General features: G+C 56.2%; 1 long non-coding RNA gene across 2 annotated transcripts; it reads right to left on the bottom strand.

The window, feature by feature from the left end:
- Positions 1-17,951: 17,951 nt before the first annotated feature.
- LOC123614887 (uncharacterized) lies at positions 17,952-21,882 on the bottom strand. Of its 2 annotated transcripts, XR_006722367.2 has the most exons (4): positions 21,573-21,882; positions 19,795-19,927; positions 19,542-19,716; positions 17,952-19,188 (listed from the first exon to the last, which is right to left on the bottom strand). It is a non-coding gene; the product is annotated as an uncharacterized LOC123614887 (long non-coding RNA). The 2 variants fall into 2 exon arrangements; XR_006722368.2 differs by having other exon boundaries at positions 19,542-19,927.
- Positions 21,883-24,833: the final 2,951 nt, after the last annotated feature.

Below are 24,833 nucleotides of genomic sequence, written 5' to 3'. Positions count from 1 at the left end.
CTTGGACTTTCCAGCCTCCAGAGCTGCGGGGAATAAACTCGTTTACAAGACACCTGGCTTGTGGGGCCGGTTCTCACAGCCCAGGCAGACTGATGTGACACCCAGAAGAAGCGAAAACACGTCCTCACGAGGACTTGTATGGAAGTGTTCAAACTGGCATTGTCCGTAAGGGACCGGAAAGTCCCGATGTCCCCGTGCTGTTGGCTGAAAGAGCAAAGTGTGATCTCTCCATACAACTGAATGCCATTCGGGGACAAACATAAACAGGGACAAGGTCTGGCACCTGCCACGGCACGGACGAAGGTCTAGAACATCCCACCTACTGAAAGCACTGTATGAGTCCATCCACGTGAAACGTCGGAAAAGGCAGCTCCATGGGGACGGGACACGTGCCAGCGGGTGTGGGGCCGGGACCGGGGCAAACAGGCACGAGAGAACATGTTGGTTCAGCGGGATGGAAATATTTCAACAATGTCTGAAAACTGGATTGTGGTGATGGTTGCACAAATCTACGCATTTACTGAAAATCGCTGACTTCGTGTGCTCACCGCGGGCGAAGTCTACACTACATCAATCACACCTCAGTGAGGGCAAATCACACCGTGAAGGAAAACGTCTCCGCGAGGCCGGCACCAGCGCGCAACCGCCGTCCCGGTTTCTCCAGGCTCTGCGGCTGGCGGCGGAGGGCGCGCTCACACAGGTGAGCTCGCAGACCCGATGTCACCTCTCACAGCGACGTGGGGCTCCGCGCTCCGGGGGGGGCCTGTCGGCGCTCATGGTGGGAGACTAAGACGGCGCAGGGCCTGCAAGGGGGAAGAATGTTCCTTCAAGGAGCGAGATGCTTCACGCCGCTGCGCCCGCCCTTGAGGGCTGTGGGTCCCGGGAGCTGCTGCAGCCGTGAGCCTCTCCACGCAGGAAGCAGAGAGCCCACGGGGGCTGCTGCCAGGGCACAGCCTGGCGCTTCCCAGCCCCGGTGCCGGGGCGCAGCCCTGGTCTACTCCCAGGGGAGTCTCATCCCAACCGCAAGCCGCCAGGGGCAACGGCAGGGGGGCTCATGGGCGATGGAGCCGCCCCCCGGGCCTCTCGGCCTGGGGCTGCCCCATCCATTCCTTTGCTGTCGGCACGGCACTGCCCCAACGAGAAACACTGGTACAGAAGGCGCGTGCAGACCGCGGCCCGTTCAGGGCACTCTGGGCGCCGTCCAGCACCCCCTCATCCCTGAGGGGTGTCACCGCTACCACCCCGAGGTCGCAGGTGAGGCTCTGCAAGCACAGCCCGACGTTACGCTGGTGCCTGCCTGGGCCTCCCAGTCCCGGAGGGCAGCTGACCTCTGTGCTGCGGCATCTCTGCAGGAGGTGGACAATGGTGGGGAGTTTATTGACAAAGTCATTCTATGTGGGAACAGTGACTTCCAGGAAACATCACCCAAGTGCTTCTTCATTAAATAAATGCCTCCCTGTGCAAAACGGTGCCCCTTGCACCCCAAGCCCCTGTGGCCTCCACCCTGCACCCTGAGTCCCATCTCGACCTGCGCCCGGACCTCCTGGAGCAGCGTGGCCAGGCCGGGGGAGGACGGCCCTCAGGGCTCCATCTGGTCTCTGCAGGCTTTGGGCCGCCCCCGTGGGCCAGGGCACAGCTGCACGCCCTTGGTGATACTGGGGTGAGTGTCTGCGCCTCGGGTTCCAAATTCCAGGTGTAAGGGCTCCTGCGCGGTGGCTTGGTGCTCAGTCTTTAGTGGCTGGCAGGAAGGCTTTGCCTGTTTGGGGCAAACACCCCCGGCACAGTGCTGCCCCCACTTGGCGCGTCTCCTCTTGGTGAGGTCACGCCGGACACGAAGGGTGCACCGCCGTGCTCACCAGCGGCAGATTGACGTCACCCCCAGCGTCCTAGCGGCTCTTCTCTTTTAAAAAAATTCCACATTTTAAAATGTCTCAATTCCGAACTTTTTGCAGTATTTTCGGTGGCTCCTTTAGGACTTGCCACGGGCCACATACGGATTTAAATTAAATCCAAATTAATTAAAGTGACATGAAATGGAAAACCCAGTTCTCAGTCACCCTGGCCACGTCGCAGGGCCCCGCGGCCGGGGAGGGGCAGGAGCCGGCCCCACGCACGGGCCTGTGGGCAGCGCGGCTCGGGCCGGCACGTTGCCCTGCCGTGCGGCGCCCTGCACGGGACCTACCTCCACATCCACAGTTGTTCATGCTCTGCAGTTACTCGCCCGTCTCTCTCTGAGAAGCAGCCTCCTGGAGGGCCGGCGAGAGCATCTTACCTCGGTGGGCAGCAGTGAGCCCTGGCTCGTGATTCCAAGGAAAGGGGTGGTTTGAGGGGTGTCAGAGGCGGAAGGCAGGGGCATTGAAAGTCACTGATGTGGACAGAGGGCCCCATGGGCTGGGAGGCAGTGGCTGAGGTTTGGAGAAGGCTGGGGGTGGACAGTGACGAGCACGGGGGTGCAGGCTGCACGGCAGGCCCGCTGCTGTGTCTGGGGGCCCCCACCGCAGCCGGCCCAGAGGCTGCGGGGTCTGCGCACCATGGTCCCGTGACCCGAAGACACCCTTCTGATGCGCTGACCTGCAACCCTGCCCCGACGACCTCCCCAGCCTGGCTCACGGCGACGAGCAGGGTTGGGAATTTGGCAATGGGCAACCAAGGGCTGAGTCACGCCCCGGCAAAATGAGCTGAGCTATCATGAGGCCGGCTTGGAGCGGGGAGCCTCCAGGGCACTGGGCCCGGGGGGGGGGGTGACAGGGAGGGACAAAGGTCAGCCACCAGGAGAAGACGCCCGAGGGTGGAGCCGCTGGCCCCACCACGTTCAAGCCGCTGCCCCTGGGTGGCTGCCTGAGTGTGGCTTGGGCCCCGCCGCCTTCGGGCTGCACAGTCCGGCTGTGCCAGCGTCACCGGCCCACCCCCTCAGACAACACCAGTGGCGCTGAGAGCAGGGCGTGCCGCCGCCTTTCCCCGGTTTGGAGAAACATCTGGTTCTGATTGTCATCCGAGGATATAAAGGCTCTCCTGGGGCAACAGGGAAGGGCTGGTGGCCTGGCATTCTGGCATTCCCACCGTGCGTAGCCAGGGCCGCCCAAGGCCACCTGCAGGGACCCGCTGTGCGGCCACCCCAGCCGGCAGGCCCTCCCTCGTGTGGAGGCCGCGGTCCCGGGGAGCCTGGCGCGCAAGGCCGAGAACCTGAGAAAAGTCAAATGCGCGGGACACTCAGACCAGAAGTGCCGGCGTGATGGACGGGCCAGGCCGGGGCCTCGGCTCCCCGACACCAGGCCTGGGAAGGAGTCCTGAGTTGCGTCCGTGTCCTTAGCTACAGGAGAAAGCACTCTTCTTCCCAGAGAGGGTCATCCTGACAACGCCGAGATCCTCCGCCCGCGTCCAGGCGCAGCCTGGCCCGGCGGGGCCGTGCGGTGAGGCGCCAGCTCCTCCCATCATCGAGAAAGACATTTGTTGCGGGCGGCTCGGGCCACTTCCTTCTTTTCTCTCCGTTACTTGTTGTCAAGCCCTTTGTTGGTTTTATTTTTTTCTTGTTTTTCCTAAAAATGCTGCCACGTTTCAAATCACCACCTTGAATCAGAAGCCAGCTCCTGCGGGGGCTTGGTCCGGCAGGGCTGGTGGTTCTGGGCGAGAAGAGAGATGGAGGTGAGGAAGGGCGCCGGCCTCGGGCATCCTTCCTCCCGCTCCCCGTGGCTGGAGACCCCCAGCCAAGCCCCCCCCAGGCGTGCACTAGTATGCTGCCTGAGACTATGTCTGTCCTCACTGCTGAAAATGGGCTGGAAGAAGTTTCCTCAGCATATATTTAGCGATATATGTTTCTTCCCGTCACCAGTGTCGAGTTAACATTTGCTTTAAGCCCCTCAACTCAGTGAAGCTGACTCTGAGGCCGTGCTACCCGGAGGGGCTGTGGTTGGTGTCGCTGACACTGGCCTGGCAGACCCCCTTGCTGTGTGCTGATGTGCGGAGGCTGCGATGTTGGGGACGGGACGGTGCTAACTGGGGACAGCGCCCCGTGGACCAGGGCAGGGCACCCCGGCTGGGCGCACTCAGAACTCCTCTCTAGGAGTTCAGCTGCAGGCAGATGTGGCCGGTGTGTCCGACCAGCCTCTGCCCGAGGACTGGGGTCCAGAAAGCCCACCAGACCTCAGGCTGGGCGTCCCAGGTGAGCCGTCACTCTCGCTGAGAATCCCTTAAGCAGGTACTTCGGTTAGATTCTGCTTCACCAGAGGCCCCGACCCCACTCTGCTCCAGCGTCGTGGAGGTGGAGGTGCGGCTGCAGGAAGTGGCACCTGGGGAAGGTTCCCCGGAGCTGCCCCAGTCTCGGGGGTCCGCCCCTCATCAGGCCGGGCGAGGCCCTGGGAGCGCAGGGGGTCTGGGCCTGTGGGGAGTTGGGGGTGGGGTCCCCGACAGCACGGCCACCTGTGGGGCTCACGCACTTTTATTTATGGGCTCCCCTGGGCTCGCCCGCGCGGGGCGCGCTCCGGGGGCCTGACCCCCTGCCCAGCTCTGAGCGCGCTGGAGGGACGGGCCGGCCGCAGCTGCAGCCACCCACGGAGGAGGCCCCGTCCAAGCGCTGGGGAGGCAAGCGTGGTAACGTGCAGTGCATACTTCTGTTCTAAAATAGATTTTATCTGAAAAAGAAAACAGATGGAGATGGAGATGATGTTTTTTCTTTTATGAAAAGCACAGGAAACAGCATAAAGCGGCTGTGTGGCTCCCTCCCCCCGCCCCTCCAGATGAGCTTGGAAACCTCTGAGGACCCCACTTCACGTGGGATTAGCTGATAAGGCCTGGGGTGGGCCGGGGAGGGCGGCGGGATTGGCAGGTTTCCAGAGTGGAGCCGGTCCACCAAACCCTCCCGTCTCTTTCCCCATCAACGATGCCACAAAGTCAAAGAGGGTGGCACCAAGGGCTCAGCCTTGCGCCGCGGCAGGACCCTGCCCCGCAAACCACGCGTGGCCAGGACGCTGGCCGTGAGAGGGGTGCCGTGGGCAGCGGCTCCAGGCCCCCCCGAGCCGTCTCCCCGCTGGGCCTTGGAGCAGGCGGGCCTGGGCTCTGCTGTTTGTCGCGGGGGGTGGGGGTGGGCGCTGAGCAAGACCGGGGCGGGGGCCGGGGAACCGGAAAGCCTTTCAGAATGTGGTGGCGAGTGATTCTGGAGGTAAAGGGTCTGAGCTTCCCGGCTGCCTTTTACAGCTGACTGCAAGTTCTCCTTTGGGAAGGCCTTAGGCTGTTAACAGGTCTGCACCAGGACTGATGTTATCTGGGCAAAGCCTCGACTCAGCAGAATTCCTCTTGAGTCAGTTTGCCATCACATGACTCACTGTGGCCCATGGAGGGGAAAAGCCATTAAACTTCTCAGAGAAACAGCTCCATTTGTTTGTGTTGAACGTGCTCATTTTATCAGGGACGATTATGAGTGTGCATCACAAACATAATTCTTAAGACTTTGTGGCCAGTAATTACCTTAGAGATGGGTTTCCTTCTGTTTCTTCTATTTGATAGAGTTAGGTTTGTGCCCCAGCTAAGGACGCATTTCTTCTCACATAGCGTGGAGACAGATGGCTGTAACCGCCCCTCACACGCACATGGGGTCTGAGCAAGGCCCAGGGAATTCACCGGCATCGGAAAAGCTTTAGTTAGGGATGAGAGAAACCCAACTCCCAGACGACACACAAACCATGAAATACTCTGAAGCTTTCTAGAAAGGAGCTTACAGTCGTACACAGCGTCTTCATGGCTCAGATCCTGTGACCAAAAACCAGCCAGTTTAGCAGAGGCCACAGCCACGTCACGTGGCCAAGACCAGTGGGGCTGGAGCAGGAGGGAAGGTCCGAGTCCCGCAGGGCCAGGGACAGATGTGCGTTCACACGGGCGTCTCCCTGGTGTAGACGTGGGGGGATGAAAGGGGTTAGATTTCAGGGTGGCTTAGCATTAAAAAGTCCACAAACGACAAACGCTGGAGAGGGCGTGGAGAAAAGGGAGCCCTCCTGCACTGCTGGTGGGAATGCAGTTTGGGGCAGCCATTATGGAAAACAGTATGGCGCTTCCTTAAAAAGATAAAAGTAGACTTACCACGTTACCCAGCAACCCCCTCCGGGGCGCACACCCAGGCGGAGCTCTAACTGAAAAAGACACATGCTCCCCAATGTTCACAGCAGCACTGCATACAATAGCAAAGACATGGAGACAGCCCACAGGTCTGTCAATAGACGAGTGGACAGAGAAGCTGTGGTACAAAGTAGGTAATGGAATGCTACTCAGCCACAAAAGAGAGTAAAATCGTGCCAATTACAGCAACATGGATGGACCTGGAGATGGTCATATTAAGTGAAGTATGTCAGACAGAGAAAGAGAAACATCATATGACATCACTTACAGGTGGAATCTAAAAAAAAACACAAATGAACTTGTTTACAAAACAGAAACAGACTCACAGACATAGAAAACAAACTTATGATTACGAAGGGGAAAGGTCGAGGGGAGGGATAAATCGGGTGTTTGGGATTAACATATACACACGACTACATATAAAACAGATGAACAACAAGGTCCTCCTGTACAGCACAGGGAACTGCATTCAATATGCTGTAATAACCTATAATGAAAAGGAATCTGAAAAAGAATATATAAACGTGTAACTGCATCACTCTGCTGTGCACCTGAAACTAACGCAACGTTGTAAGTCAACTACACTGCAGTACAAATAAATAAATAAACAGCCACTTATGTTTCTGAAACTACAGCTGAATAATCAAAAATAACTAAGTAAATAAGTAGCAGAGTGGCTGCGTGAACACTCCGGCCACCAAAGTTCCCTGCTGGCCTCGAGGCGCGGCTGCAGCCAGGAAGCGGGGCACAGAGACGGCGGAGGCCAGGGCCCTGACACCCGGACGGTGCTGAGCGGCCTTCCCATGGCCTCTGGGTGGCCTGACGGATCCTCGGGGAACAGCCGAGCCATGAGCGGCACGGGTGAAGAAGGGTGCCCCTCCCTGGAGTCGGGGTTCGTTGCGGGACCCCAGTCCAGCTGAGAGACAAGAGCTCGTGGTCATCAGTTATGCCCCGTCCCATAAGGGACAGAGGTGGGAGATGGTTTCCAGACTTTGCACTGCAGCTGGGATGGGTTTGAGTTTGAGGGAGGACAGCACGGCTCTGACCGTTCCTCGGAGGACAAGGAGCACTGCCCAGACAGGGGCCACCAGGGCTCAGCCTCCCCACTGGGCCCAGGGCTCTGCACCAGGTGGGAGCTGCCGGAGTGAGAGGAGGGGGAGTTCCCGCCCACACTGCCCTTTATTCTCTGCACTGATCGCCACTTGGAAGAATTTACATGACAAGCCACGGGTTTCCTCTGAGCAATGTTTACAAACATCGAGCATCCTGGTCCTTGAATTGAACTCAGCACTGGGGAGGCCGTGTCCTCGTGCAGTGGGGGAGGGAAGCCAAGGCAGCCACTGGTCCTGAAAAATGTCCCCACCTCTTTCTTCCAAATTTACCGGCACTATCATCCAAAAATGTGGTTACTATGAGAGAAATCAAAGTGCAGGGAAAAAAGAAGATAAAAGGAAGAAGAGAAGTGTAAAAACAGAATCCAAAATGCACACCTGGTGGCCCTGTACAGTTGCTATGGGCGGCTTGCAGTTCTGGCTCTGAGCTTCCTAGCACTCAAAGCAAAAAGGGAAATTAGTTTTTGCTCTGTTTCCCTGGAAGCCTCCAGGGTGACCCATGGAAGTCTTAAAGTCTGAGTTCATTATTCTTAGGCTTTGGGTTTAAAACAAGGGAGGAAGGAAAGAAATTACTTAACTTGGAAACAAGACTAACTACTCTTGGGAAAGAGTGGCAGTTTATAATTTTCTCATACCCCACTCCCCACCCCACCAGGGTTGCACAAATGGGGAGTGATTCATAGAATCACTTTTCGGAAGTGAATTTTCTCTCCATCTCCTCCTCCACACCCCACCCTAGCCAGCATCCCCGTCAGCTCAGCAGTGTGTCTACACCAGCTCCTAACTGGTCTGCCCTTGTCTGCCTATGCCCCTCACATCCTCCCCTGGGGACCTGGCTTCTCCAAACCGTGCATGGCCCCAGCCTCGTTCCACCCAGGTCTTGGCTTAGACACCTTAGCCAGACTGTCCAGTATTTTAGACCGGGTCTGACAGCTTCCCACAGCCACTTTGCTACAAGATTTGAGGAAGAGGTGAGGATGGCCCACTTCCTGGAAGGGAAGCCTGTGAGCCTCACCATGGGGGACACACAGAGGGGAGGCACCGCCAGCAGGAAGCCTGCAGGAGCCCAGCGCCCCGTGAGAGCCCGTGTCTACTGGTTTGTCATCTTTTTCTCTCTTTTTTTGGGCTTTTTAAAAATTATTGACAGATAGTCAGTTACAGTGTGTCAGTTTGCATACAGCTGACTGTCTCAGTCATAGGTGTACATACATGTGTTTGTTTTCATATTCTTTTTTATAGTAGGCTACTGGCAAGATATTGAATATGGTTCCTTGTGCTCTACAGAAGAAATCTGTTTATTTATTTATTTTTTTGTCTTCTTTTGCTTTGAAATGTAAACATTATTCTCTTTTTTGGTAAAAAAATTTTTTTATCCAAGTGTCTGATTTGTCTTTGTAAATAATGATTCATAAAACCAAGAGAGGCCATTCTCTACGTATGAATTAGCTGGTGCCAGGCAGTGTTTCCACGGTGCTACATCGGCGAGAAACAGATGGCTTCACCCGCTGTGCCCATCAGGGTGGGCGCTCTGCCAGCACAGGCAGCTCAAGGTGCCGGACACGTGCGCGGGGCTGATTTTGTTATTACTTACTGTATTTCAGACGAGGGCTTCTCAAACGCTCTGTGATGAAGAACCAGCGCTTTGAAATGTCCAGTCCCCTGGGGGCTGAAACATCACGGCTAAGACAGAAGGCAGAGGCAGCTACAGCTAACCCTTGGTTCTGTCTGACCTCAGGGTGGAGGGCTCACGGACGTGGCCCGTGGTGCCTTGGTGAGCAGGGCTCCTGACTCTGTGGGCGATACTGGGGCTCTCAGTGCTCCCCACTCCCCACAGCACTGTCTGCTGGCCACAAGCAACCGTCCCTCTGATGACCGGGCAGCCGCTGGAAGTGGATGTGGTCTCGAGTCCCCACTGAGCCCTCTGCTGCCTCCCGTGGTGGATGCTGGACACACTCGATCATTCCGGGGTGACCTCATCCTCTGAGCCCTGTGAGATGGAGATGGTGGTGCTGACATGCTTCAGGCAGAGACTGTGATGAAGAAGGTGGCCTTGAGCTGCAAACAGCAGGATTTCAGACATTCTTCCTTCCCAAGTTCGACGGCCTTTTGTATGTGATGCAGGCACAGACGCAGGATCATATGAATTCGGGATATTTTCAGGAGGGGACAAATGGGGAGCAGGAGCGAAGCCCCAAACCCTAGGCTGGTCCCTGAATCCCGGAGGGAAGAGAGAGGACCCAGGGGCTGCAGGCCCCACCTCCCCATCTGGCTCTTCACACGCGACCCCGGAGGCAGGCAGGAAGCTGCCACCTCTGTGAGAGACCAGATTCCGGGTGGTCCGGCGCAGCTCTGCGTGAGTCACTTGGCCAGGGAGTGAGCCAAGCTGGCCCCCGGACACCCCCGTGTCCTCCCAGCTCCATTGTTCTCTGCACAACTCTGTGTTCACAAGAAATTCTAGGGAATTTTTATAAGCTTGTAAAAAAATAGAGCATCGACTGCTGAGAAAATGCATGTCTGTGTTGAAAAGCTGTCTAAGGGCAGGAACAGGGTGGGCCCAGGACTCGGGGGAAAGAGGGGGTCCCCTGGGACCGAGACACAGGAGGAGGGTCCCTGGGAGGCAGTCCCTGGTGGGTCCAGCTCTCTCTTCTGCCTGGTGGCCCTTGGGTCCCCGGGCGTGATGTCCCTCCCCGCTCAGCTCCAGGGCCCTCCTGGGAGAGAAAGCCTGCCCCCTCCCCCAGCCGCCTCCCCCAGCGCCATGTTCCAGTCCACGTGGTCTGACAGCTGGTGCTGGGGGCTAGCCCGCGCGCTGCATCTCCCATCTCAGCGTGGCCTCCGTGGAGCATATCCTGGGTCTCCTGAGTCTCACGGAGACGCTGCCTTGCCGGCACTGTCCGCTGGCCAACTTGGATCGATTCTTCTCCAAGCTGATTCTGTCCACTCTCATTTCTAGGAACTCCTCACGACCCCTGGGATGGAGATTTTTTGTAGCCCAGCTCTTATTTTGTGCACTATTCCATCATTTCACTGGGGTTTGGGGTGGAGGGACAGGGACACGGCGAGTCAGCCCGCCAGCCTGCAGGGACGTTCCCGCCCCGGCTCCTGGGATATGGGCGCTGTCTTTCTGGGCCTGTCTTGTGGAAACACAGCTCTCAGCCCTTAAAAGTAAGGAAAAGCAATCTCCTCAGCTTACGAAGGAGTTCCAGCCTCGTCGCATGGATGGGAGACCGGGGAGTGCCTGGCATGACCCCAGACCTTTACAGGAAAGGGGACACGAAGCCTCGAGAACGTCACTCAGGGAAGTGCCTGAGAACCTGGTGCACCGCCCTCTCACAGGGACGTCCACTTCTAGTAGCGAAAAAGGCGACAGGGGAAAACCCAACAAAAAGCCAGTTTTATGGAGAGAGACACGTTGAGGGGAAACTGACAAGACGGCTGGTGGCTTACACACTGACAAGTTTGAAAGTTTAATCACTGAAATTTTGTCGTTAAAGGGTTATTTTTAAGTTACCGTCGTTTGCCTCTTCATGGCAAGTTGATAAGTATATTTGGGTGTTTTCACTTTTGCTAAGGGTGCTTCTAAAAATTTCAGCAACAAATGCATACTGCTTTTTAATAAGAAAAAAATCTATTAATTAAAAACAACCACTGTCAACGTGAGGTGATGGCAGGGCTGGGCCTGGACCAGGTTCACCTGCGAAGTCCAGGTGACTTGTGACCAGCTGGCCCTTGTCTCTGCCACCAGGTTGCTCCCGGCTTCTACCTCTCGGGACTTTTCTGGGAAAACATCTCCCGCTGGGTCCAGTGGTGCTTGCTGGGGCCTCCTGGCTGCCGGAGTGGACGCGGGACCAGACATCTGTGAGGAGTGGACACGGTGCCTGCCCTCACGACGCGTCCAGTTCAAGGAGCAATCAGCCGCGGGAAGAACAGAACCCAGGCGGCCACCCCGGTGGAGGAAGGCCGGCACAGGCCGGCACAGGTGGGCCCAGGCAGAGACCCGATGCCTCACAAGGTCAGGGCCATGCTGGCCAGTCCATCTTCAAGCCCAGTGTCCAGCCTAGCCTGACACAGCAGGGGCTCCAGAAATGTTTGCTGATTGACTCACTGATGGACACCCTCCCTTTCCCTGCCCCACACACGTAGCGTCTGCCCAGGTGCACCGCGCATGAGGAAGTGGGAGTCCACCGCAGGATGGGCAGGGGACGCGGCACCACACGGAGGTCGCCACCTGGGGCGCACCATCGCCTGCCCTCAGCTCTGGGACCCTCTCCTCCTCGGATGTGCCTCCCCCAAAGGGACACTGGGCCTGGCTGGGCAGGGGCCTGGGAACACTCAGCTCACAGTGCAAAGGCGAAGCATCTGACCCAACCTTGAACTTTCCTGGCAAGGAAATGAGATCCACGAGGAAGTGTGGGGAGTCTGGGCTTCCTCACGCTCTGCAGGGAGCGCCTCGGGGGCGGTAAATCAGCATGGGAAGGAGGCAGGACGGCGGGGAGAACGGGGCGGGCGTGGGGCTTTGACTCGATGGGGTTTGCTTTCTGGGGGTGGCGATGTTCTGAAGGGTGTGCGTGTGCACACGTGTGTGGTTGTATGTGGCAGCGATGTGTGTGTGTGCACGCGTGTGACGGTGTGGCTGTGACACCCTCCACAGGAGAAGCACGTTTGTCCCAAAGCCCATGGAGCTGGTGGGGGACACCCCCAAAGGGCTGCTCAGCTCCCCTGGGCAGAGGCATGCTTTCCCTTAACCTCCATCCACAGCAAGGGTTCCCTCAAGTCCCCCAGGGCCTTTGGAGGTGGCTTGTCCACAGGGAGGGGTCCGTGTGGGGGTCCCCATGGAGGACAGCTCTGTGTCCAGGGACAGAGGCCTTGTGAGCATCCCCACTGTCCTCTCTGACTCCGCCCCCACCTTCACTCTCTCCCCTCCCCCTTCCCCTCCCCCGCCGCCTGTGAGCACAAGTTCCAGCGGGGGTGGGGAGGCGTCCGTGGTCTCTTTGAGTCTGTTCTTCCTCAGTGTGGGCTGGGGGTGCCTTTAGGAGAGGCAGGACCCGGGACAAGCCCCAAGGGACACAGGGAGACACAACTCTGGTGCTCTGACCCCTCCCCACCTGGCGTGGGCAGAAGTGGTTTGGTTTTGACTCTGGCCTCCGGCCTCTCCCGCTGTGGTCACTCACTCATCCTCTGTGGACGCTCCTGCCTCCCCTCAGAGGTCACGCTGGGGACCACGGGGTCCCATTCAGCACTCAGTGCCAGCTAGGGGCCACGTTCTCCTGGGGGTGCGGGCCCTGCAGGCCTGGGTAGGAGGGCAGCCGGGTCACCCACGGTGGGCAGGCAGGAGCTGTCCAAGGCCCTGAGCCCAGCCCCGTCCTGGAACGCTCAGGGGCCCTCGGAGGGCGGCAGGGGGCTGTCCCAGCTGGGTCATAGCCTGTGCCGTCTGCAGGCCCCCTCACTGCACCCCTTGCTCCTGGGAAGTCCTCCTGCAGAAGGATGGCTTTACAGATGAACAAGGCCGCCCCTCGGGAACCTCTGTGCTGTCCGGCCTTGCGTACTGGACCGAGGCTGGGCCGCATCAGACTCGGAGCTGCTGTCCCAGTGATTACCTCACAGCCTGAACAGATTCCAGCACCCTTGCAACCGCTCTGAAGCATCGAGGGCAGCTATCTGATTGGACAGGAACGTGCAGGACGGAGGATGCAGGGGCCAGGTGGGTGTGGGGGCAGCGGCCCCTCCTGCAGCCAGACCTCAGGTTCAAGCCAAGTCCTCGGGGATGGGTCCACTTTGCTGGCTGGGGCGCTCGGTCTAGAAGCTGCTCTGCCCAGAATTCGAGCCTTGCGGGTAAAGCCAGCCAGATGTTTGCGCTGGGAAGAAGAGCTGGCGTGGGCAGGGCAGGGGACGCGGGAGGCTGTAGGGACCTCCAGCCAGATTTCTGACAGCCTTGCAGAAAAGCAAAGATCAAGACAAGGACCAAATCTCCTCCTTGGGGAAAGAGGATGGGGGAGAAGCCAGGGAGGGCACGGACAGCACATGTGCTGTGGGGGAGGCTGCGCGGATTCCGCGTGGGCTCTTTCCCTGGGAGGAAGGAGGGAAGTTGACGGAAGGAAGTGAGTGAAGAGAAGTTCTGTGTTTGAGACATCCTTGTCAGCTCCCAAGTGTGCCGAGGCGGGGAGGAGGGACGTGCGGGTCCCCCGGCAGGGACACGGCCTCTCCGGCCCAGTGGAGCGAGAGCAGAAAGAGGTAAAGGGGGACAGCACCCACCTTCCCACCTTCACCACCTGCCCCCGAGCAGCGTGACTTGCACCCCTCCCGGGAGGTGCCTAGTCCGTCCATGGTCTCTCTCTAATGATGGGACAGAGCATCACTGATGTCTGCTCCACGCATGGCTGGTGCTCCCCACAGAGATGACACAAACGCCCCCTCCCTGCCCAGCCCCAGCCTGCGGGTAACCTTCCCCTCCAACATTCATTTCCTGGGTTGTCATGGTGACCTGAGGGCCAGGGCTTGGGGCCTGCCATCCTCATGGGAAGGACGGAGTTCGGGTCCACAGAGACGGCCACTCTGCTCTGTTGAACCCTGCATCCCTACTCCATCCCTAGGTGGTGCAGCCGCCAGTGTGGCTTGACGTGAGCAGGCGTCTCTCCAGCGCCTTCTGCCACTTCTGTCCCTTTGCAGCAGACACGAGCCGCTCTTCCCTTCTGCTCCCACTAGGAGCTTCCCATCCCATCTCCACTTCTCTAAGCCGCCCCCACCCCAAATCCTTTCAGCTGCTACCAACACGCAGGGTTCCCCCTGCTTTCCTCGGGCTACAGTTACGATGAGACCCCCGCCCTCAACACTGTCTCCCTCTGCCACGGACAAGCAGAGGGTCCACAGGGCAGGGACCAGTCCACGGCACAGTCCATCGAACTCGGGTCTCTGCAGGGTCTGAAAATAATTTCCCCTCAGTAGGGGGACCCATTTCTTAAAAAGGAGCCTTGATCAGAGAGGTCAACGTGCACAAGCCACTGAGGGTGACAGGGGACAGGCAGCCGCAGCACCTGCCCTGCCCCCGCCCCCACTAGTATGCTTGTCCTTGCGGTGTCCCGTGGGCCTGCCGGGCCCAGTACGCGGACTGCGGACCCCGGCCATATTGCTCGGTGCGGTGTGTTTGCGCTCAGCATTATTTCACGATGCCTTCTGTCTGGTTCTAGTAAGTACGGTTCCTTTTTAAGGACCGTATGATGCATCTCTGCACGGATACATCCTGATCTGTACAACCAGTCCTTTGGTGCTGGAACTTTAAGCTGTTTTCAGGCCCCCCTCCCTTTTTAACTTTTCATTAAAGCTTTACGTACATACACATTTCCCATTATTTTTTAAATGAGACTTTAAAACCTGCCAAAGGAATGTCTGTCTTGAGGAATAAAGTGAAGCTGCTTTAAGGTCACACGTGATCTTCCTCCCTCCCCAATTTTAGCAGGAAAATTACGTATGTTTGGATTTGCCCCTACAAGTCAGCCGCTTAACGCACAGCTCCTCTTTGCAAAGGGGAGAGCTCTGTCTTTTATGAATCATCCGAATCCCAGAGGTGGAAATGCTTCACTGAGCAGATTACAATGATTCAAGAGAAACTAACCTGCGTCGGCTGGGAAGAGCCGCTCCTGCGAGGAAACGGTGAAGAGGGGTCATTTCAGAGCCGCGCGTGCAGCCGACTCCTCGTCGTGGGAAAGTGCAGGGCGGCCCAGTGGCTCACGTAGAGCCTCTGTCCCAGCCCTTGACTCCCCCCAGTTTCCCCAGCACCTCAGCTCCCCCCGGCTTGCTCTGAACCCCCACCAGTTGCCCCACCCAGGGTGGTTGTCCCCAGGAGTGGCTCCGATTGGCCACTCTCTGTTCCAAAGTCTGTCCTTGGCCGAGCTTTGCCTGTGACGTCGAGCCAGGCTCTGTGGCGAGGGGAGTGTCTACAGCCTTCTGTGATGTCACGAAGGATTCAGGGGCTCGAGCACCCACCACCCATCTGCTCAGCATCTTAAGGAGCTGTGGTTCAGAGAGGGGGCCAGGGCCCCCTGGGTCTGCCTCAGGGCACCTGCTGGTCAGAAGCACAGGGGCTCCTGGATAGCCCAGGGCCGAGGGTTCTGAGCCTGGCTGACCATCACCTCCAGGTTCATTGGTCCCTCCAGCTGGCAGCCACCCTGCAGCACGTCCCCCACCCTCCACGAGACCCCCCCATCCACCTCAGATGCGGCCCCTCCCGTCTGCCAGGAATGGCCACCTTCCCAGGGCCGCAGCCCAGGCTCTGGTCAAGACCACCTCGTTCTCAGGGCCCAGCCGGACACACTGAGCTCAGGGAGGCGTGACTCGCTAGGCGGCACCACACCGCTTGGGTTTTTGAGCCCAGTTATCACCGCCGCTGCCGGGGCTTCTGCAGTCGCTCCCCACACGCACAGAATGACTCATCCTCCCCTGAGAAAGAGATGCTCCAAGCCAGGGGTTCCCAAAACGGGATTCCGTGAAACACTGGCCCACGGGCTCAGCCGTCTTCTTGCTCCCTCGGGTTTGGGGGCGCCGCACTGCAGGGGTTTGGTGTTGGGATGCCCTGCGGGCGCCAGGGTAGCCTCCCAGGGACGCGGCACAGGGCAGCCCCTGCACCTTTTAACAAGGACTGGCCTCCCTCACAGCGCTCCCGCTTTTAGCAGAATATTCACCAGCTTCTCCCAGAACAGCACTCAGGGGAACCTGGTGCAGACAAGAGCGGTCCAAGGTGTGCCGGCTGACGTCCCGGACACAGCGCTTGGAGGAGCCGTGGCACGCCAGGGGCTGACGGCTCAGACGCCTGCAGAGCACTGGGCCCCAGACAACACGGAAGACCAAGCGTGACACCCTGACGGGTCTGTTGCCTTTAAAATCACCACGTGAGGCCCTCCAAACATGGCTGCCAGTAACACCCAGCAGTACACAGCAGTACCCAGAAGTACTGGGTCACACCCAGCAGTACTCACCAGCATACAGCGACCTCCAGCAGCACCCAGCAGCACCCCAAGGCACCCAGCTCATCCCTGGTCGGTTGGCCAGCAGTGGCTGGTCTGTCTTCCTGTTCCTTCCACAGTAAGGAGGGAGGCCCGAGATAGCCCGGCCATGAGGCCCACAGTGGTCACAGGTGATCCCAGTGTGGTGTGCCCCTTGCAGGGGGTTGCAGCTCACTCTGCAGCCTCTCCATTCTGCTCCCCAAGGCCTGGGAGGACCTGAGCTTGGCTGCCTGAGAGCTGGCATCAGGGGCTGCTGGGGGCTGGGGTAGGCGGTGGCAAGCCGCTGCGTTCATTTGCCCCAGCTTCGGGCTGTCCCAGTGCAGAGCTCTGCCCACGAGCCTTTCCTGCCTGGGCCCCGTCCACTCTTCCAAACCCAACTCCTGCCCAAGTCCGCCCTGTGCCCACTCGGATCCCTTTAAAGGCACCTGCAGCCCAGGACAGCCTGCGCCAGCCCCCGAGGCAGCCTCTCCATGGCTCTGTCCCTGGCACCAGCTCTCCAGAGCCCACACTTCCTGGAGAAGGGTATAGCGGCTGGGCCGAAGGGACGTCAGGGGCAAGGGAGGATCATTCTCCTTGCCTGGTGCACGTCTGCGTGCCGTGCGTCTCCGGTGTGGGAGCCCAGCCACTTTCTGATCAGACCACATGTGCACAGAGAGAAGCCAGCCGTCCACCAGCCAAGCACGCGCACGCCCCTCAGGCAGCCCTGCCTGGGCCCTTCCCGGCCCTTTCCCGGCCTGGGCCTGGGTGAGCGCTCTCTCTGGTCAGGAAACAGCCGCCTTGGAGTGATCTGAGAAGGGAAAGCTGGCGGTGAGGAGTCACTATCTAGTAACGGGGAGCTACTGAGGGGCGGAGAGAGCCCTGATGAGGACAGGGGCCAGAGAACCTGCCTTCTGGGGCCATGAAACGCCCTGGGAAGTTGCTCTCTGGGGCCCCGGAGACTCACTGGAGAGCCGGCCAGGGTGGGCACAGAGGTCCCAGGGGACCAGGGGACCGAGGCTCCTGCTGAGACTCCCAGGGAGGACAGCCTCCAGGGGCCGCCAGGGCACATGGGAAGCTGCCCTCCGCGGGGCCAGCCAACTGGCTGGGAACCCCCCACCCCCACCCCACGTAGGGGTCCACGCCCTGCTAGGAGGGACACCCTGGGGCCTCCTCTGAGCCTCGCAGTATCCCACCAGTGACAAAGGGACATGTTTGCCGGATCCAGGACCACAGAGCCAGGCCAACAGGGTGGACTTGGAGCTGAGGGGCAGCCGCGGGAGGCCCAGCAAGTACGTTTGTTTGCTTCCTTGTTTACGTGTGTGCACGACTGCAAGGCTGCTTTAGAAGCACACCTACGTTTCGAGCGGTTCTCTTTAGCGTGAGCGGCGCTGTCGGCCGAGCCTGGTTTAACAGTTGGCGACGTCACGCACTGAGGTCCGCGTCTAACTGCATTTTATTGCTTTACAAAAGCGTGGTGCTCCAAGGCGAGCAGGGCATGAACTGGCTGCGCTGATTAAGTCAGGCGATCAGCTCCCAGTCCCATCCTTTTGTTAGGCAGAAGTTTTTGTTCCAGTTTTGCCCAGTCGCTGCCCTTCTTCCCCAGTGTGCATAACCTGCTCTTAGAAGTTAGCTGGGGGGAGGGGTGCTTTTACATGATTTAACCCACGGATTTGAATCTCACTAGATCCCAACATTTAAAAGATTGTCAAATGGGTTAGAAAATTCCATTCTCAAGTTTTTAAAGTGTCCAGATATAAAAAGATTTTTGTAGATGGCGAATATTGTCTTAAGTCTCAAGATTACATAACAGTGAAAAAATTTCAAAACACCAATATTCAAAGTCCCTTCACCATAGAAGCGTTTTCTAAAGAAGATATTTTCTCATTCTTTACTAAAATATCAACTTTACCTTGAAGGGCAGACTGTGTTTATTTCTCAAAAAAAAAAATCTGCAAATAGCACACAACTGCCAGCTATGTGTCATCTGGAAAAGGTCAGCAAGTGGAAAACACTCGTATTTTATACAAGGAAAGTGAGTTTTATACCATCCCAACAGTGGAGAGGAAGGTTGGGAGGGTGTTCAGGGATCACGGAGGCCTGAAACCTCCCTTGCCTCTTCCAGCATCTCTGCAGAGTGTGGACTGCTGGGGCCTGGGGCAGCTGGGTGGGCACACTCACCCCCCACGTCCCCCATGAGCTGGGCGGTCAGGAGCAGCAGAGTCAGAGCCCAGGGGGAGAACCAAGGATCTGCAGGAAGCTGACCCCCCAAAAAAGAGGGTTTCACGCAACAACAGAATGGGTGTATTGAGTCTTCTCTACCCCTGAAGTAAGGAGGTCCAAGAGAGTTCCTCTGGGGGGCTTGGGAGGGGCTGAGAACCATGGGGTGGGCTATTCCTTTGCTTTTTCTACCTGTTGGATATGAAAGCTATTCCAGCAGCAGACCTGAGCCCCAGACTTCTGACAAAGGGAAAAAGGAAAAAAACTGCCCCTGTGGGGACGGGGTGTGGGAGGGTGAGATTCCGGGTATCAGAGAGGAGATTATTGGAGTGAACCATCCAAAAATGTGACAAGTGGAACAGAGCAGTGGGAAGCCAGATGAACACCTGCATCACGAGTTTATGAGGACACAGAAAAGACCCAAATCCCAGCACTGAAAGAGTTCCAGAAGCTTAAAAACGACATTAAATTCGACATTAAAACATCCAGCAGACTGATTAAAGAAGAGATTGTGGTGCAGACCCCGATTAGTACCCCCGGAAGAAGAGGACAAGAAACATCTCAACAGACGAAGCAGGAAGATTAAGGGACAGATGTAACACAGGAAGACGTGACTGACTTGGAGGATGGAGCCGGAGACCTAATATACGAGAGCTCAGGAAGTCCCAGAAGTGGAGAAGGATAACACTGGGAGGAAGGCAGTAGCTGAGCGCTGGAGGGTCCTCCCGCCGAGGAAGGTCTGCCGGATGCACACGGAAGGGCTCGTGGAGTTCCGGGCTCGACTGCGGAGAAAAACACAACCTGAGCTGCGTCCCGGTGCACATGGCAGACCCGGCACGCAGGCCATGTTTTTCCATTTATATGAAATTTCTAGAAATGACACTTCTAATCTGTAGTAAGAGAACGCAGAGCAGTCATTGTCAGGGGCTAGCGGACTGACTGGGATTGCAATGGAAGTTTAAATGAACATGTGACGCATTAATTGTCAGAACTCATTGACGTGTACAATTAAAAGAGGTCCATTTTCGGGGATGCAAGTTTTACCTAAATGTACTTGAATAAAAATGTCAAATTCTATAGTTTCTCCATAAAAAAAAAAAAACCAACAAATTTTCAATCAAAAGGAATTGCTTACCTAAGAAGGAAAAGCACGCAGACAGTGTGAGACATCTCATCTACCACACACGATGTTCACGGTGGCGGAACAGCGTCTGGGGACGGCGGAGGAAAGGGACCACAACCCAGGGGCCCCCGTTCCCAGCAGGGATGTTACTTTGTCATCAGAATGAAAGATAGACAACGATAAAAAACTATTTCAGAGAGTTGAGACCTAAGTACTGCATCTCAGAAAATAAGCGCCCATTTATTTAAGAAATCATTAGTCGTACATTCGGTTCCGTTCCTCGCAGTTGAAGCCCCTCTGAGTGTGTACAATTACTGATACGGACGTCCTCAGAAAACCAGGAATGGACGGGTTCTTTCTTTTTCTTTTGCTACCTAATGACTCAGTATTTGTAGGTCCTGAGAAATGAGAATCACAGTAAGCCTAGTTTACGTCAGTGGATTCTTTCTTCATCTGATAAAGAAACTACGTATCACGCCAACAAACAATATCACATTTAAAAGTGGGAATTAGAGGTTTTCTATAAAAATCAGGAACGGGACATGAAAACTTGTGCCTGTCTGTGAGGATGCTCTGGAATCCTAGCCAACACAAGACAAGAAAAATAAAGCAGCACTGACAGTAAAAAGTAGAAGATAAAATAATCACCACTTGATGAAGATCTGGCTGTCGAAAGGAAATCTTAAAAAATTACCTGGAAGTTGTTATAACCAATGAGATAATTTGGTATGTTACATTTTAAATGTGTAAAAATTGGTAAATATTTTATTATAAACAATGAAAAAATTATATTGACAGCAAGAACAAAATATTGTGAAAGTAGGCATTTGTTCTATCAGAAAGACAAAGGTCTTAAAAAAAGAAGACTACAATTTTTGTGAAGGATAGTAAAGAAAAATTTACTCAGTGGAGAAGCAGATCATGTTCTTGGATGTGAAAATCTTTTTTATTATAAAGGTATAAACTCTTCCAAGTGTCTTAATACATGTTTATTAAATTTCAGTAAAAATCTCATGGAATCTTTTTCCTTTTTTTGAGGAAAGCTTATAAAATATCTCTGAATGATCCTCAGTGCCTGCTGGAGTGAAAAATTGAAAAGAAAAGCCACAACTTAAAAAAATTTGAATAATTGGAGAATAGAAATTTGAAATCTATTGAGGTATATTATGAAACTATAGTCAGGAAACGTGTGATACCAGAGCCCAGTTAGAAGGCGGTATCTCTAAAATGACCAGGGAAGTCCAGAAATGGGTCATGGCATGTCTGAGCTGAGTATTTGATAGACGAATTTTAAAAAAGGTGTTGCAAACGCTAAAATAACTAGAAAAAAAATGTATGTGAATGTCTATCTGATATCAAGGTAGGAAAAGATTTTCTCTAAAGGAAAAAATTTGCTGTATTTGATTATGTAAAAACAAACAAAAATCCCTATATCTAACAAAATTAAAACTGGAAAGTGAATCCAAGTCAATTATACCTCAATTTTAAAAAAAGAATAAGGCACACATTGAAAAAACCGGCGAGCTAAAAACTGGAAATATTTGCAAAATCTGTGACAGATAAAGGGTACTGTGCTCAGTTCACATTTGGCCTCAAAAACTAGTTTAAAGTGCCGCCCCAGCACAAGGGATGGTATCAGCACCTGGAGTAACATCCCCCATCCCGGTCCGGGCCGGCGTCCCGCTCGCCTGGCCCCTGACCCACCACCTCTCTGCGAGGGGACGGAAGAGGGTTTGAGCCCAGAGCCTGCGCGCTTAACCAGCGTGTCCCTCTGCCTTCAGACAGAGAGGAGTGTGAAAAGCTCGGGGAGCCTGAGAAGATGGAAGTAAAAGCTGTGCGATGTCACTGCACGCCTCTCAGGCTGGCCGAGTGTGGGGAGGCAACTGTGCGAGGCCAAGCCCTCCTTTGACTTCCTCCTCCTCTCGTAAGGGGGGGGGGGGGCTGGAAGCTGACCCCCACCCCCACCCCCCAGCACGAGTTTGAGAGACCCCTAGGGACCGGCCGGAGCCAGGCCGACCAGCAGATCACACCAGCTGGACTCACTGACACGCCGAGGACCACTGTGAAGCCAGCCTTTCCCACTCAGTCACAATCCTTCTTTCAAGTCGACGGCAGGGTCGGTCTCGGGTCCACCCAGCGCGGTGCCTTCCAATGCCTCCACTTTCTGCCTGGAACCCGTTTCTTGTGACAGTTGTCCGAGCAGCGCCCCTGGACATTGAACAAACGCCACCCAGGCCTTGTCCCCTCTCTGCTCACTAACCCCTGCTGGCTTCCCCATCACCCAGAGTCGACCAGCAAGTGCCCACGGGGTCTGCCCCGCCGGCCACACGCAGATACGCCAGCCTCCCTGAGGCCATCACCCGGCCCCCGGGCCGCCCCCCACCCCTGAGCCCCACAGCACTGCCCCCACCCCAGCTCCATGGCCCTTCGCCCAGCTAACACCCCGCAGTCTCAGACCCCCAGTCATCTCTGTGGAAGGGCTTCCCCTCCCCACCTCTCAGACGCGCCCGCCACCCAGCAAGCGGCCAACACCATTCAAACTTCCCTGTGTCTCTGTGTTTTGTTTGGTTAGAGTCCATCCTCCCCGTGGACCGTGGGACCCAGGAGAGCAGAGGCTGACTCCAGGGTGATCATTGCGTGTCCCAGGGCCCAGGATCGTGCTGAGACGGGAAGCCCTGTAAAAATTCCGGAAGGACCCCAAAGCACTCTCGTGCCAGCACATCCGGTTCCCTAGCCCAGAGGCTCTTATCTCACTTTTTGCCTCTGAAACGGCTTACTTACCCCTAAAATTCTATTGGTTCCCTGAGCTCATTTCTGATTGGTTATTTCCTTCACTCCTCATTGGTTACTACTCTCACTTCTGATTGGTCCACCTTCCTAACTTCTGATTGGTCCATTTGTAGTACTTCATTTGCATGGAGCTCACTCCTGATTGGTCTATTTCTACAAAGCTTGTTCCTGGTTGGTCAACTTCTGTTATACTTTATTTGCATATGATGTTGCAAAGCATAAAACTGGCAGCCTATAAAGGCCTGTGTAAACCTACAGTTGCGGTCCAGAGCTTGGAGTTTTAGTTCCTTGGGCCTGCTGGCGTAATAAACCTGAGTTCTCCAACTCTGAGTGCTGTTTGGTCTTTCGCCTGGGTTCAGGTTGCTGTCACAACTGAGCTGTAACACTGAGCTGTAACACATTTTTCCACAACAGTGCGTGACCTGTAACAGAGGGTCACCCCCAGGATACATGCTGAGTCAGGGCAGGGTGGACCCGGGTGGGCCGCGGCATGAGTTGAGGAGGACGGAGCCCCGAGGGGCCAGTGACAGTGGGCACAGCCCAAGACATGGCCCACGGGCGGGATGAGCTGCGGGAGGGGCTGCCCTGAGCCTAGAGAATCACAAAGCAGGGTTCCCCAGTTTTCAGCAGCGCCACAGGGACTTCTGGACCTTCCAGGGATAAGACTGGGTTCCTGCCAAACTGGGCTGGTGTGAGAGGCTACCGTGAACTTTGAGGGAGACAGAAAGAGTTGCTCCTTATTGTGAAGATGCCCAAAGTACATACACATCATTCACATCGGCAATAAAACTTGAAAAGTGCTCCCATCCCAGCCTGACGTGATGGGTAACAAATCCTCTTTGGGGTAAATGGATAAGTCTGTTTGTAAAAAAGCAGCGAGGAGCCGGCTGTGGAGAGGGTGGAGACGGTGGTGGGCAGGAGCGGAGGAGGGCCATCATTCTGTGAACAGAAGGGGTCTGCTCGGGGCCCAGGGCCCCCTTTACCCTTCAGTTTCCACACGGACTCAGAATGGTGATGTTTCTCTCTCTGCCCAGAGCATCTGTTTATTTATTGATTCAGAGACTAATGGGGCACTGTTGGCAAGTTGTAAAAGCCCCCTTCCGAGTGGACTGTGCGAGCAGCCCTGCCCTGTTTCTCCAGTGTGTTTATCCTGGACTTTATGGAACAGTGAACGCCCATCTGGAGCCATTCAAGGCAGACGAGTGCCCTCCGCGGACCCTGTACCCCCACCATCGCCACCAGCCCCAGAGCTTGCAGCCACCTGCTGTGTGCACGGTGTGAGGGCACTGGGCCTGACACCGTGGGGACAGAAAGAGAAGTCAGGGGCAGAAAGGACGTCACGGGAGGGAGAGAGGACGTCTCTGTTCTCAGGGGCCTGCCATCCCCTGGGTAGACCAATCACGATCATGGCAGACCCTCCCAGACCAACAAAGAACGGAACCAAAGCATTCTACGGGTTCCAGGCGGGCTCTGATCCAATGATTTACTCAGGTGGTAATTGCCAGTTGTCCCACCTTTCCTCTAAATGACACCCTTTGTAGCCACATGCATGGCTACCGGGAAGAAAACCACACTTCTCGGCCACACGGGCATCTGTGTCCGGCCCTGAGACGAGGGCCTGGTCAGTGAGTATAAGCGGGCACGTGGTGTCTCCTGAGACGTGTCCTCAGGAAAGCGGCTCAGCCCTAAGCCATCCCTCTCCCGTCCTGCCGTCTGACACGGGGACAGACAGGTCAGAGCTTGGACAGATAACTCAGTCCAGGAGGACTGCCTGGTGACAGCATCACAGAGAGGAAGGAGCCTGGGTCTCTGATGGCCGTGAGGAGCATACCCGCCCAAAGCACCTTCCAGAGCCCTGCAGGAAGGACAAAGCTGAGCCCGACGGAGTCAGAGCTCTTTGGGGTCTCTGCCGTTTGCAACAGACCTGACCCTGAAGGCCTGAAGCCCATGCTATGTGCCAGGGCCTTGTGTGAGGGACTGGGGCTGTGAGAACCAGTAAGACCAAGTCCCTGGTCCCAGGGAGCTTCCAGTCATGTGAGAGACAGAGAAAGGCCAGGTGACAAAGAAGCAAAAATGCACCTTCTCAGATGCTGGCGGATTCCATGAAGCACGGAAATAGCCCGCCAAGTTAGAGGGGAACAGACACAGGGCGGAGTGGCTGGGAAGGCTTCCCGAAGGAGGCGGGTTTTAGAAAAGTGGGAGAGGTGAACAGGGCATTTGTTACAGGAAGTCGGTCGCAATTCAGAACTCGGGAGAGACAGGTGGAGCTACAAGGGCGTCACTAGAGGGATGGGATGGTACCTGAGAAAGGTGAGGAGCTGTGAGTGAGGGGAGACGGTCCTGGGGGCGGTCCTCTGCTGGGGCAGCCCCTGCAGCTGTAGCTGCCTTTGGTCGGGGTGTGTCCAGCTCAGGAAATACCCCGTCACTGGCCTCATGTCTCCACACCCAGGGTGATGCCACCTCTCTTTGCAAAACAGCAGGTCCCTGGCCCTACCTGCTGGGATTTCTGATTTT

Source organism: Camelus bactrianus, chromosome 5, assembly GCF_048773025.1.
Source record: "Camelus bactrianus isolate YW-2024 breed Bactrian camel chromosome 5, ASM4877302v1, whole genome shotgun sequence".
NCBI lineage: Eukaryota > Metazoa > Chordata > Mammalia > Artiodactyla > Camelidae > Camelus > Camelus bactrianus.
This window is presented reverse-complemented; position numbering and strand designations above follow the sequence as displayed.